Genomic DNA, 14,790 nt, shown 5'->3' with positions numbered 1-14,790 from the left:
ATGACAGTTGGAAATTAGGAAATATACACTATGCCCTTGGACAATTCAATAGAGTAATAAGCCAAAATCAATAGCAAAGGAGGATGTTGTAGGAAATATGTTATAACTGTGAGTTCTGCAGAGCTGAATAACTCTCATACTCGATAGGTCTCTTATTACATCTGACACTAATATGCCCTTTGCACTCAAAATACAAGTTTCCTATATGTTTAACCTTTTCAAAGGTCATCAGCAAGTCATCAGGACTCACATTTGAGGGGATATGCTTCTATCTTCTGAAATTTGTAACTAAGGAGAACTATATTACTCCTTCAAAAGTTCTATCATTGGACTCTGGACTCTAATATCTGTCACCCTGATGACTGTAAGCTCTGTGAAGGATATGGATTATGGATTTTTGTATGTGTATTCACCATCCTTCAGAATCTGGCAGAGTATTTGGAATATAGTAGAACTTAAATATTTGTGAATAGAATAAATGAATGAATAATGTATGCATGAATATTAAGCTCTATTCCCAAGGTCACCTACCAAGGCAGTGATAGAACTGGAATTTGCCCCTTGACTTTCCTAACGCCAAAGTTCCTCTGCTGTCTGCTACACTATACTCCCTTTCCTAAGCTCTGGAAAAAGGAACAGTAGAAATCCTAATCATGATACCCTTTGTCAAGTGTCAGGTGACACTCTGGCAGTCCACACTGGACTGTGGGCCTGCCATGGATGATTATCCTTCCACCATGTTATGAGTTTGAGGAAAAAAAGGTAAAATATTAGACGAGATTCTGTCTGTAGATACAAAAAAATAAAATATTATTATCCAAGATACTTAGCCACTCACACTGCTTTGATAACGGGCTCACAGATTGTAAGAACTCTCCAGACACTCTCCACTGCACTCTTCCTTGGGTCTGCAAAAGGGTGGGAGTGCCAGGATGTCTCATAAGTTTAAGGGACACTGTAAGGCTTCTTTAGGGGACACTGTAAGACTTCAATGCCATGATGACTTTGGTATGTTGGAAGATTGCTTTCTGTCCTGAGATGTTAAAATGGAACCTTTTGTGAGTTAGTTTCAGAATGTATAGTACCACTACTTCTACATTCTAGAGTGTGGTGTTAGAGGATGCATGCAGAACTTGTAAAGAATGAGGTCAACAGTTATGTGATCATTAGCCCAATATTCACCTGGAGGGTACAAAAGTAAGTGAGGAGAAGACTTGAAAAGTGAGAAAGGTTTTCATAGGAAAAAGTTGTTAGAGATGTGGCCTCTTGCACATGAGGGGAGATAAGAGCTCATTCTACTGCACTTTGGGCTGAATGAGCCATGTTTTAAGGAGACTGGAATCTGTAGCCACAGTGGCTGATACTGGACTCATGCTTGTTAAAGTCTAATGGAGAAAAACTGTGCCTGGTATCTGTTCTGATGATAGATGATGAGGGGCAGTTGTATTGGGAATGACCTGCTCTTCTAGGGTTCTTTGGAGCAAAGAATATATGCTTCTAAGGGACCAGATGGTGGTCAGCAGAAAAGAGGGGGCTAAGAGTCATCCTAAAAAGGCTTTTCCCAAAAGGAACTTCTGGATGAGTGTTGGGACCCCAGTAAAGAGGCTCAATGAGACTACCAGAGGCCAAAGGGGAAGTTGTAGATGGCCCACATGCAGGGAACTGAGCATGAGATATCCAGGAGTGATGGAGGACTGTCTGTAAAGAACACACAAATATACCACCAGAAAGTCTCAGCTTTGAACATCCCCTGAACCTAGTCTCAGTTTTTATCCCGTTATTCCCAAAGGAGACCAATGTCAGATTATATCAGCGTTGATAAAAGGAGACTTTTCCTGGCCTTTGTCTCTTCTCAGTCTTCCACTTCAATCCTGGAGGAGCCAGAGGCAGCCTCACAAGGGGTTGGAGGGATAGAAGCTCTCAATGGGGAAAAAGAGAGAAAGACAACTATGAGCACCAAACCTGCTGTAGGCCTGATCTGAGGAAAGGAGACTTGAACTATAAATGAAGTTACAATTGTGATAATTGCATAGGATTGAACATATTAATCATTGAACTGAGGCTGTCCTGTGGATGTTTTTATTATTGGAGAGCAATCGGACGAGCCATCGACCAACTCAACATTACATCCAGTCCCAGGAGAACTAATATCCAGAATATGTCTGAACGGGCAATGGGGAAAAGAATAGAATTCTTCCCTCCCTGCTGTGCCATTTACAGTCCTGATCTTTCGATGTCTTGGTTATACTTTCGTTGTTTGCAGGAGGGAACTAGAGGGTACAAAACTCACTAGGATTTGAATTCCATCTATTTTCCTAGTCCAACTCTACTTTATGCAAGATTTCCCTCTAATTAAAACAACTAGTTCCAATGCTCCATTCCACATACTATGCTAAATGCTTTATGAAAATAAACTAATTTAATCTTATTAACCATCCCAAGGAAGTAAGTATCATGGTCTCTGATTACAGATTAGGAAACTTATTACAGATTAGGAAAGACAGGGAAACACTTTAACCAACACCACATGAATAGTGAGTGGCCGAGTCCCGGTTTCAGCGAAAATCTGACCAACTCAAAAGCTCCATCTATTAACCATGATTCCACTTCCCATCTCTCAAGCAGACATTAAGAAGATACTTGTCATAAAGACTTTGTTAGTCTCTAATCAATCTCTGATGCCCAGGAAAGAACTAACCTTAAACAACTCATTCCAACTGAATTCTCCCATTGCTGCAAGAGTGTCCTTAGTAAAATAGCAGAAATCAACTCCTTGAGATTCCCGCTCATTGCTGTTAGTTCTGCCTTATCACACCACATCAAAGAAGATTAAATACTTGAGTATATGAGAATCTTATTGCTACAATGACTCTATTTAATATACTTTTTATCTTTTAAATACCTTTTTTCTTTAAATATCTTTTTTCTGGTTGAACCACCTCGGTAACTTCTAACATTTGTCATTCTTTAACTTGTGCTTAAATGATATCAGTTAAATGTAGCTTCCCTAACCCCTCTTTCCACTATGAGATAGAGACAGCTCTGTGCTTACTACACTGTATTGTAGGCAATTTAAACACCTATGTGCAATTAGACTTTAAGAGTGAATGACTGTTGATCAGTTGGATTGATGATTCCTCATCAGATCCTTCTTCAATCCAGATTCTTTACTCTAGACTCCCTACAGTTTGTTAATGTAGCTCTAAAATCACTATGATCATATTAAATCTTGACTTTGCCCCACAAGAGATTTGATATCTGTTTTGTATTGCTGAGAACCGTGGCCTCATTTGAGTCATTTAAACAATTCACATTTCTGCCTTTCTCTTTGTAATCTTCTAATTCATCCCTGATACATTTGAGCTTGTTTGTTTTTTGACATTCTGCTTTGGATACAATCCATGACATTCAAGCAGAGCAGTTTTCTAGATATTTAGAAACAGAGGACTAGACTTCAGAGGGAATGTCAATGATAGAGCAACTTTTTGCATGGTCTCAATTTAGAGATGGATCGCTATTAGGAAAATATGTGAATACAGAAAGAAAGATAAGCAAAGGAAATGGAAATGGAAAAAGAGGAGGGAGACATCTGAACAATAGCGTTTAATAATAATGATGCCAATTAATGATAACTTAACATTTATTAAGTTATTACTACCTTCCAGACTTTGAAAGTGTTTACCCACATTATATTATATAATTCTCGACACACTATTAAAAGGTAAATATTCTTTTCCTCATGTTACTCAGGAAACTGAGGCTTAGAGATGTTAGATCACTTGCTACAGGTCTTATAGTGATTAAATTGCAGAGGTAAGATTCACACTTAGTTTCTTTTTAATTTCAAAGTCTATCATGCCTTAACCTCTGTGGTATATTGCCTCCTAAGTCAGAAGGAATCTAAAAAAGGATGCTGAAAACAAACAAGCAAATAAACAATCCCCCCCAAAGTCTCTGATGTGGAAGAGAGATTGAAGACAATATAAGACTACTGGATTTAGTTAGAAGGTTGAAAGCGGAGGCAATAGAGGTCAATGTTTCAGCAGCAGAACAGTGGTCTGCACTTTATTGGGGATGCTAGAAGATGATACTACCACTTTTAGTCTGAGAACAGACCAGTGGTTTTCAACCTGGGGTGATTTTGTCCCATAGGGATGATAATTGGCAATATCTGGAGACATTTTGGGTTGTCACAGCTGCTGGGTGGAAGGGGAAAACGATGCTACTGGCATCTAGGGGATAGAGGCCAGGGATGCTGCTAAATGTCCTGCAATGCACAGGACAGCCCTTACAACAAACAATTACTTGGTCCCAAATGTCAATAATGCTGAGACTGAGAAATCCTGGAATGGACTAAAGTTACTAATCTTTATTAAAATTGTATTTTTATCTCATTAATATCAAATAGCACTATCAGGTCTGGAGGGACTGAGATTAGAGGCTGCGAGTACACAAGGAAATGTGTTTGCTGGGCAGAAAGAAGGGGAAAAGGAAAATACTTCAGAGTGGGACTTGGAGCCTTGGGAAGAATGTGCTGAACATGAGCTTGCCGTTGTTAATACTGAGTTCTGAGTTAAGACTGCATGCCAGCCATCCTTTGCATGGGTGGTTTTTGGGTCTAGCTGGAAAGAATTGGCCTTTGAATCAATACTCAATGATTGTAGCAGATTTGTCTGTCTCTTGTGTTTTTGCTATTCTTTCTTTATGAAAAAATCAATGTCCATTTTAAGTTTTAAAAGGAGGATCTGTTACCTGTTATATTTAGCATCATGAGGGAGGAGAACTGTAATATTTGCTTTCCATAAATTTGCAAAAAGAAGGATATTTTCCACCCACCCCACCCATTCCATGGTTTTCCACTGACAGCTGCATATATGGATATCCTGCCATATATCGCTAGAGAGAAGGAGACCTAGGAGGCGTGGGCAGGCCCATGAATGGGGCTATTGACTCAACTGTTCCTCGATGGGCAGGCATGATTGCTTTCAGGGGCCAGTTCTCCCGTTGTAACTGCATAGCTGGGGACACAGCCAGTGGATGGGCTTCACCCAATAATTCCTGGTTGATTCCCATTTGGGTCAGTGACATGGTGGGCAGCATCAGCCGCACCAGGATCCAAGGGCAACTTTTCAAGCTGGGACTCCTAACAATCACGCCTTATTGATGGAGGCTGGGGGGAAATCTAGGGCGGGCCACTCCAGGCATGAGTGGGGGAGGAGACGGAAAAGAAGGAAATGGTTTCCATGAATTATTGCTAGTGTTTTTGGAGAAATACAGGCATACCTAGAAGATATTGTGGATTCGGTTCCAGACCACCAAAATAAGTGAATATCGCAATAAAGCGAGTCACATATTTTTTGGTTTCTCAGTGCATATAAAAGTTATGTTTAGACTATACTGCAGTCTATTAAGTGTGCAATAGCATTATGTATAAAAAAATGTACACATCTTAATTGAAAAATACTTTATTGATAAAAAATGCTAAACATCATCTGAGGCTTCAGCAAGTCGATCTTTTTGCTGGCGGAGGGTCTTGCCTTGGTGTTGATCGCTACTGACTGATCAGGGGGATGGTTGCTGAAGGCTGGGGTGGCTGTGGCTATTTCTTAGAATAAGACAACAGTGAAGCCTGCCACTCAGCTTGACTCCTCCTTTCACAAACAATTTCTCTGTAACATGCAATGCTGTTTGATAGTGTTTTACCCACAATAAAACTTCTTTCAAAGTTGGAGTCAGTCCTCTCAAACCCTGCCGCTGCTTGATCAACTAAGTTTATGTAATACTCTAAATCCTTTGTTGTCATTTAAAATCATCACAGAATCTTCACCAAGAGTAGATTCTATCTCAAGAAACCATTTTCTTTAGTCATCCATAAGAAGCAATTTCTCATCCACTAAAGTTTTATCACGAGATGGAAGCAATTCAGCCACATCTTCAGACTCCACTTCTTATTCTAGTTCTCTTGCTATTTCCACCACATCTGCAGTTACTGCCTCCACTGAAGTCTTGAACTCCTCAAAGTCATCCAGGAAGGTTGGAATCAACTTCTTCCAAACTTCTGTTAATATTGATATTTTGACCTCTTCCCGTGAATCACAAATGTTCTTAGAGATATCTTGAATGGTGAATCCTTTCCAGAAGGTTTTCGATTTACTTTGCCCAGATCCATCAGAGGAATCACTATCTATGGCAGCTATAGCCTTACAAAATGTATTTCGTAAACAATAAGACTTGAAAGTCGAAATTATTCCTTGATCCATAGGCTAAAGAATGGATGTTGTATTAGCAGGCATGAAAACAACATTAATCTCATGGTATATTTTCATCAGAGCTCTTGGGTGACCAGATGCATTGTCAATGAACAGTAATATTTTGAAAGGAATCTTTTTTTTCTGAGCAGTAGTCCTCAACAGTGGGCTTAAAATATTCAGTAAACCATGTTGTAAACAGATATGCTGTCACCCAGGCCTTTTTCTTCCATTTATAGAGCACAGGCAGAGTCGATTTAGCATAATTCTTAAGGGCCCTAGGATTTTTGTAACAGTAAATGAGCATTGGCTCCAACTTAAAATCACCAGCTGAATTAGCACATAACAAGAGAGTCAGCCTGTTCTTTGAAGCCAGGCATTGACGTCTCCTCTTTAGCTATGAAAGTCCTAGGTGGCATCTTCTTCCAATATAAGTCTGTTTTGTCTACATTGAAAATCTGTTGTTTAGTGTAGCCACCTTCATTAATCACCTTAGCTAGATCTTCTGGATAACTTGCTGCAGCTTCTACATCAGCACTTGCTGCTTCACCTTATACTTTTATGTTATGGAGATGCCTTCTTTTCTGAAACCTCATGAACCAACCTCTGTTAGCTTCAAACTTTTCTTCTGCAGCTTCCTCACTTCTCTCAGCCTTCATAGAATTGAAGAGAGTTACAGTCTTGCTCTGGATTAGACTTTGGCTTAAGGGAATGTTGTGGTTGGTTTGATCTTCTATCCAGACTATTAAAACTTTCTTCTTATTAGCAATAAAGCTGTTTTGCTTTATCATTCGTGTGTTCACCAGAGTAGCACTTTTAATTTCCTTCAAAAACTTTTCCTTTGCGTTCACAACTTGGCTAACTGTTTGGTGCAAGATGCCTAGCTTTCAGCCTATCGCAGCTTTCAACATGCCTTCCTCGCTAAGCTTAATCATTTCTAGCTTTTGATTTAAAGTGAGAGATGTAGGCTGGCCCCGTGGCTTAGTGGTTAAGTGCGCGCGCTCCGCTGCTGGTGGCCCGGGTTCGGATCCCGGGCATGCACCGACACACTGCTTCTCCGGCCATGCTGAGGCCGCGTCCCACATACAGCAATTAGAAGGATGTGCAGCTATGGTATACAACTGTCTACTGGGGCTTTGGCGGGGAAAAAAATTAAAGTGAGAGATGTATGACTTTTCCCTTCACTTGAAAATTTAGAGGCCGTTGTGAGGTTTTTAATTGGCCTAAGTTCAATATTGTTGTGTCTCAGGGAATAGGGAGGCCCAAGGAGAGGGAGAGAGATGAGGGAACAGCTGGCTGGTGGCACAGTCAGCACACACGTGTTTATCGATGAAGTTTGCTATCTTATATGGGCGCAGTTCGTGGCACCCAAAAACAACTACAATAGTAACATCAAAGATCACTGATAACCGATCACCACAACAAACATCATACTAATGAAAAAGTTTGAAATATTGCAAGAATTAGCAAAATGTGACACAGAGACACGGAGTGAGCAAATGCCATTGGAAAAAATGGCACCAATAGACTTGCTCGACACAGGGCTGCCACAAACCTTCAATTTGTAAAAAATGCAATTATCTGTGAAGTGCAATAAAGTGAAATGCAATAAAATGAGAGATGCCTTAAAATCATGGTTTTGAGGAGGAGTTGGAGGGATCTCAGCATCATGCCACTCCCACTGCTCTTAAGATAAATTTCAAATTGCCTAATGTGGTCGACTAGGTCTGGAATGAGCAGGTCCTATCTGTCTCTGGAGCTACTCTCATCTTCAATATCTGCCCTTCAACCAGGCTGACTACCATCTTTTAGTCCCTCTAATAAGGCATTCTCCTTTCCTCAAGGTCTTTGCAAATGCTATTCCTTCATTCTGGAAAGGTTTCTTGCCTAACCCTTCTCTTGGCTAACTCCAACTCATCCTTAGGATGAAGGTGAAACATAACTTCCCTGACCTCCCAGACTAGGTCAGATTTCTGTTACATATTTCCATAGTAACCCGATCTTCTCCATTGTGGTCATCCCAATTGCAATTCCTTAGCTGTGTTTCATGTCTGTTTCCCCCATTAGTCCTTGTGGAGCTCAAGAGCTAGGACATATCTGCCTTGGTCATCCCTCTGTTTCCAGTACCTAGCCCAGCACCTGGTCCATAGTAGCTATGGCTGAAAATAGGAATTAATGAGGAGGAGAAGAAGGGAGGGAAGGAAGGAAGGAAGGAGGGAGGAAAGGAAAGAAGGAAGAAAGGAGAGAATTCCATACAAAAGAAACATTATCAATCATCAGGTTCAACTTCTGGACTTACCTGTGAGTTAACAGGAGAATTGAAGTCTAAAGTCTAGATCTCGTAAATCTCAATCCAACAAACTAAACAGACAAATAAACACAACAAATCTAGAGAGGGTGCTCAGAAAGAAATAAACTATCCTCACACTTGGAGGGAGTATTGAGTTTGTTATGTTTCAGTGTGAGCCAATTCCTTGGGGTAGCCTATCAAGGAGTCACGTATTCTATCTCCTGCCATTATTGAGAGAATGTTTAGGGGCATTAGCATTTATCAAGCAGGAACTCTATGACAGGGACTGTGCAGGGTACTTCAAACACATTTCTCATTTCTCATTTCTCAAAAAACACACATTGAGATAAGATTATTCCCCAGGGTCTCAGGGTATATTAGGAGAAAGCATACTTCCCTGGGCACCTGGAGACCATATTCACTTGTCTCCTCTCCTGATCTCCTTCACTTGATGACTTTTACTTATACTTCACCTCAAATGTTATTTTCTCGGGGGAAGTTCTCCTTACTTCCCTCACTGGGTCAAATCCTCTCTTACAGACTTCTATCTCTCCTTCTCTGTACCTGTCATATTTCTAATCGGGCATTTTTGAGTGACTAGTTGACTACTATCTGGAGGCAAGGCACATGTCTGGACTGGATTGTTTTTGTTTCCCAAGCCCCTGAGTGGTCCCCGGCACATAAAAGTTTTCCAGTAAGTATTTATAAGCAAATGAGTTAGGTCCTTTTATTGAGCACCTACTATATTCTGGGGCCTGTGCTGGTCTCTCTGAATACAGAGAAAATTTGTATATGGCTCTGCTTTAAAAGATCCCCTAGTCATGTGGGGAAAAGATACTACTGAAAAAAATAAGACAATTGAAGTGTTATTGGTAGTAGGGAGCCCAATGGAGTCCTGGGTGGGAAGAAGTTAGAGACAGTCAATTTTACCAGGGAATAGGTTTCAGGAAGTGTTTTCTAGAGAAGAGGAAGCTTGGTGGGAGCCCTCTAAGGTGAGAAGGCTTTTGTCAGATGCACGAGGGTCGTATGTGGTTTGGGAAGAGGAAATGCAGATGGAAGAAGCAATATGAGCAGAGGAAAAAGAAAAGGAGGTCTGACAGAGCATCGTGTGTTCAGGAACTGCAAATAGTTTGCTTTGCCTGGACCACAGGGTTGGTTCAGAGACATGGCCAGGATCAGATTGAAGAGGTAGATGTGGGCTAGATATGAAATGGTTTTCATGCTTGCCTTGGGCGTGTGGACTCTCTACCATAGGTGAGAGCAAACACATGTTGATGGCGAAGCACAGCTGGAAAACCACTGAATCCTTCACCCACTACTTGAATACACACTCATTGGGTACCGACACCACACCACACCCTGTGCTGCCACACTGAAGAATGTGGGTAGAAGTGACTAAGACAAGTTCCCTCCTCCAAGAAGACTGCAGTTTATCGAATACCTAACAGAAGTCACGCCCTGCTCTCTACTTTGCCTTGTGAGATGCAAATGCAAAAACGAAGCAACTCCAGCACAATCACAAAGTCATCTCCTACTTGACATACCCACAATGACCTGAAAAGTGACAGTGAGTGACGGTGAGAGGGTGTGAGGAAAAGAAGGGTCACTGTGGAGAGAGGGTATGTAGCTCCAGGAGCTCTTCCTGGAGAAAGTGGGTCATAGTGTCAACTCTGCAATTCACAGAGAAAAACATACTTTCAATGCACGTATTTTTATGTTTTAAAGTTTCTGCTGCAATTTTTTTTTTCCATAACTCTGGCCTGAAAAGACTTTCTATCTCTGACATCAGGTGACTGCCCCAATTTTATAATCCTCCCATATCCTCCAGTTAGCTAATCCTTATTGGGCACCTACTTTTTGCCAGACACTTTCACACACACTTACTTATATTATCCCTTTTACATTTCTAACACCTGAGGTCAGTTTCACAAACACCGTATTACAGATGAGAAAGCCGTAGGAAGGCTAAGAAGTGGTCCAGCAAAAATTTGTTTCTATAAATGTCCTACCACAAAACCAAAGAACTTTCCAATGTATCATATTGCATCACACGTGTTGTAGTTTGGATTTAAGCATACCAAAAATTGTGATTATTAATATACTATTGGGGCTGGCCTCGTGGCTTAGCGGTTAAGTGCACGCGCTCCGCTGCTGGCGGCCCGGGTTCGGATCCTGGGTGCGCACAAATGCACCACTTCTCCGGCCATGCTGAGGCCGCGTCCCACATACAGCAACTAGAAGGATGTGCAGCTATGACGTACAACTATCTACTGGGGCTTTGGGGGGAAAAAAAGGAGGAGGATTAGCAATAGATGTTAGCTCAGAGCCGGTCTTCCTCAGCAAAAAGAGTGGGATTAGCACGGATGTTAGCTCAGGGTTGATCTTCCTCAAAAAAAAAAAAAAAAACACTATTGAATGTTAGCAAAGGAATTATCCAGTAATCATTATCCCACAATTATCCATTATTCCTCATAGAGTCAGTAGACTTCATGCAAACTCAACCCCCTCATCTTTCACATGAGGAAACTGAGGCCCAGGGAAATTCAGTGCTGGCCCAAGGTGATAGAGTGTGCTGGTGGCAAAGCTAGGGCTGGGCCTCACGTTTATAATTCCCGTTCTCCCAATACTGCCACTAAAAATTACAGATTCTAATGTTAGATTCAGACTCTTGCTTCTCATTTTGCTTTCTCCCCTTCAGTAAGCTGTGTTGTGAAGGGTGTGGGTTGTGAAGCCAGTTGGATCTTGGTCCAGATCCAAGCTCTGCCACTGACTTATTCTGTGACATTTCAATGTCCTGTCAAATGGGGTAAAAAATATCTCTCTAGCAGTAATGAATGTAAACAAGTTGGTGCACGTAGTATCTAGCACAGGGTCCAACACACAGTATAACTTAGTACATGTTAGTTTTCCAATTTCCCTTGCCAGAAGATGGAAGGAGGTGCGTTTGCCAGTATCACCAGGATACTTGCGGGCACAATACTCTCAAAAGAGGTGAACTTTCTTTGCTCCCTTTTCCCCACCAGGACTTATCTCTTACCCCTGTGGCTATGCTATCTGAGGAGACAAGTAGTTGGAAACATTTTCTTAGACTAGAAAGAGCACCTGGGATTCAAGGAATGCCTCTCCAGAGTCTCCATGTCAGCAGGTCTTTACATTCACAAGTTGAGAGACAGTTACTGTTCTGGGTAGATAAAGCAGTTCCATTATTCATCTATCCATAAAACTATGTCCTTCCTTTTCAGGGCTGAGGTGTTAGTTTTATGATATAAGGGCAGACTCTGGGCTGAGGCTACTCTTTAGTCTCTTGTTTCAAAGAGGGACTTTTCTTAGAAATGGCATGAACAGGCTTGCCTGTTAGTGAAAGGACACTTTGCAGACATAGTGGGGCTTTGTAAGTCTCTGTAGGAATGGAGGTGGCTGAATTTCCAGACTTGGATTTGGTTGAAGGAATTTCTGACAGACACATCCCCTCAATGGTAACCTTGATCTTATTAGAGCTTTGGGAGCAGAATGAAACATGTTTTGCATTTTGGGAATAGGGATCATGCCCTCCCCTCCCTCTCTTCCTCCCTCTTATTAACGTTTTTTAAAAACTTTACTATGGCTATATGTGCAGAAAGACATGCACCTACAGTCTACATTTCCAGTGGAAAAGAACAAGATTCAGACACTTCTCCAGATGTCTCCAACCCTATAGCTTTCTAGAGTTATGTAATTTTTTTTTTTTCAAAATTTGAGAAGTCTCCTTGACCAGATGTTTTCAATATATAGACACAAGTGATACCTTCTATTTTTTCTTTTCATTTCCCTCTAAAATTCCACTTTTAAGTACTCCCATGAGTTATTTTTTTAATAAAATCTTGACCTGCCTAACTCCTATGATGAGATGCTGTATAGTACCAGTGAGTGATTGGGATGGCATTGACTGGATGACAGCAAAGATCATGAAGCAATGAAGCATTTTCCAAAGAAGGCACATGGGGTGCTTGCCATGTGGCAGACATGGTGCTGGGAGCTGAAATTATAGCAGAGAAATAGAAAAGATATGTTCTTTGCCCATACAGAGCTACCCTACTGTAAATTTTTGGCTGAATTCATAAATTTGGGTAATTTTTTAAATTAAGACTTTATTTGTTTTTAGAGTAGTTTAAGGTTCAAGCAAAATTAAGAGGATGGTACAGAGAGTTTCCATATACTCCTTAATGCCTTACATGCATAGCCTCCCCTAGTATCAACATCCTCCATCAGAGTGGTACATTTATTACAACTGATGACTCTACACCGACACACAATAATTACCCAAAGTCCATAATTTATGTTAGGGTTCACTCTTTGTCTTATATATTCTATAGGTTTGGACAAATTTATAATGACAGGTATCTATCATTATACTATCATACAGAGTGTTTTCACTGCCCTAAAAATGCTCTCTGCTATGCCTATTCATCCCAATCGCTCCCCTAACCTCTGGCAACCACTGATCTTTGTACAGTCTCCACAATTTTGCCTTTTCCAGAATGTCAAATAGTTGGAATCAAACAGTACGTAGCCTTTTAAGATTGGCTTCTTTCACTTAGTAATATGCATTTAAGTTTCTTCCTTGTCTTGAAAGCTCATTTCTTTTTGGTGTTGAATAATATCCTATTGTCTGGATGTACCATAGTTTATTTATCTACTCACCTACTGAAAGACATCTTTGTTGCTTCCAAGTTTTGGCAATTATGAATAAGGCTTCTATAAATACCTATGTGCAAGTTTTTGTGTGGACATAAGGTTTTAACTCCTTTGGGTAAATTACAAGGATCATGATTGCTGGATTTTACGGTAAGAGTATGTTTAGTTTTGTAACAAACCTCCAAACTGTCTTCCAGTGGCTGTACCATTTTGCATTCCCACCACTAGCGAACGAAACTTCCTGTTGCTCCGCTTCCTCATCAGCATTTGGTGGTGTCAGTGTTCTGGATTTTGACCATTTTAATAGGTGTGTAGTGGTATCTTGTTGTTTTATTTTGCATTTCCCTGAGGACATATGAAGTGGATCATCTTTTCATATGCTTATTTTCCATCCATATATCTTGGTAAGTTATCACAATTTCTTCCTTTATAAAATGGAAATAAAAGTAACCATCTGGTAAGACAGTTGTGAGAGTTAAGTGACATGATATATACGAAAACAAGGGAACATGGCCAGATGGTTAAGAGGGCAATCTCTGAAGCCAGAATGCCCAGGTTTGAATGCCAGATCTAAGCTACTAAACCTCTTTCTGCCTCATGTTTCTCCTCAGTAAAATGAGGAAAATGATGATATTTACTTCATACAGTTGCTGTAAGGGAAAATTTAGATAACTTATGAAAAGCATTTAGTGTCTATCATAGACTAATTACCCAATGATGCTATTTCTTGGATACATAGTAAATGCTCAATTAAATTTTGTTGATATAATTCACTGAAGCCAGAAGAAAATGAAATTCTGTGATGTAGGTAAAGTTGGGTTTGTTCTTGGATCTGTGACCTTCCTAAAACAATTAGGTTTGAGAGGTGTTGTTTCCAACGAAGACCTTAAAAAAAATATTACACAACTCATGGGAATTTGGAAAAACTTTATTCATTCTTCCAATTCATCTCCCTTAAGTCTAATTTTTTCCCCAAGTTTCCACTCTCTTCATTGGTGTGTAATTTGGTCAGAGAGACAGATTATTTTCCCCTTAAAGGACACCCTAAGCCAAGTCTCTCCCTTGAATTTGTGACTGAGCACATGATTTCTTAGGAAGTTACAAAAGAGAGAATTATGGTGTTGTTAAGTCAGGCACTCAAGCATCAGGGATTCAGTTTAAATGAACTGATTACTAGGATCACTTGAGACCTATTATCTTATACTCGCCCTCCATCCTCTGTGACCAGAGGTAGATGGTGACTCCCAAGAGCGTCTTCCCTTCCTCTCAAACCCACCTTCACTGGTTTAAAGATCACATAGCTGATTTGTTCATGAATCAAATATTTGTTGAGCTTACACTGTATGTTAAGCACTCTGCTTCGTGCTAAATATTTAGATATGAATAAATTATCATCCCTGCTCTTATGAATGCTATCTTCCAGTGGAGGATTAGAGAGTAGGCAGGAAATTTCAATAGATTATAGCAGACAGGATGGTGGTACAGGGACAGGGCTGGGACAAAGTCAGGCTCCTATCTCCTTTCGGGGGCCAGAACACAGAGGATGAGCCATCTGAGCTGAGGCCTGAAGGATAAGTA

At 40.6% G+C, this 14,790-nt stretch overlaps 1 long non-coding RNA gene across 1 annotated transcript in view; it reads right to left on the bottom strand.

Annotated features, from left to right (window-relative positions):
• The window catches only part of LOC147913222 (uncharacterized), a 426,551-nt gene that overhangs the window by 21,684 nt on the left and 390,077 nt on the right, over window positions 1–14,790 (bottom strand). The window lies entirely within an intron of this gene.

The sequence above is a fragment of the Ceratotherium simum genome, chromosome 29, assembly GCF_057802395.1.
Source record: "Ceratotherium simum simum isolate JZ-2026a chromosome 29, ASM5780239v1, whole genome shotgun sequence".
NCBI lineage: Eukaryota > Metazoa > Chordata > Mammalia > Perissodactyla > Rhinocerotidae > Ceratotherium > Ceratotherium simum.
This window is presented reverse-complemented; position numbering and strand designations above follow the sequence as displayed.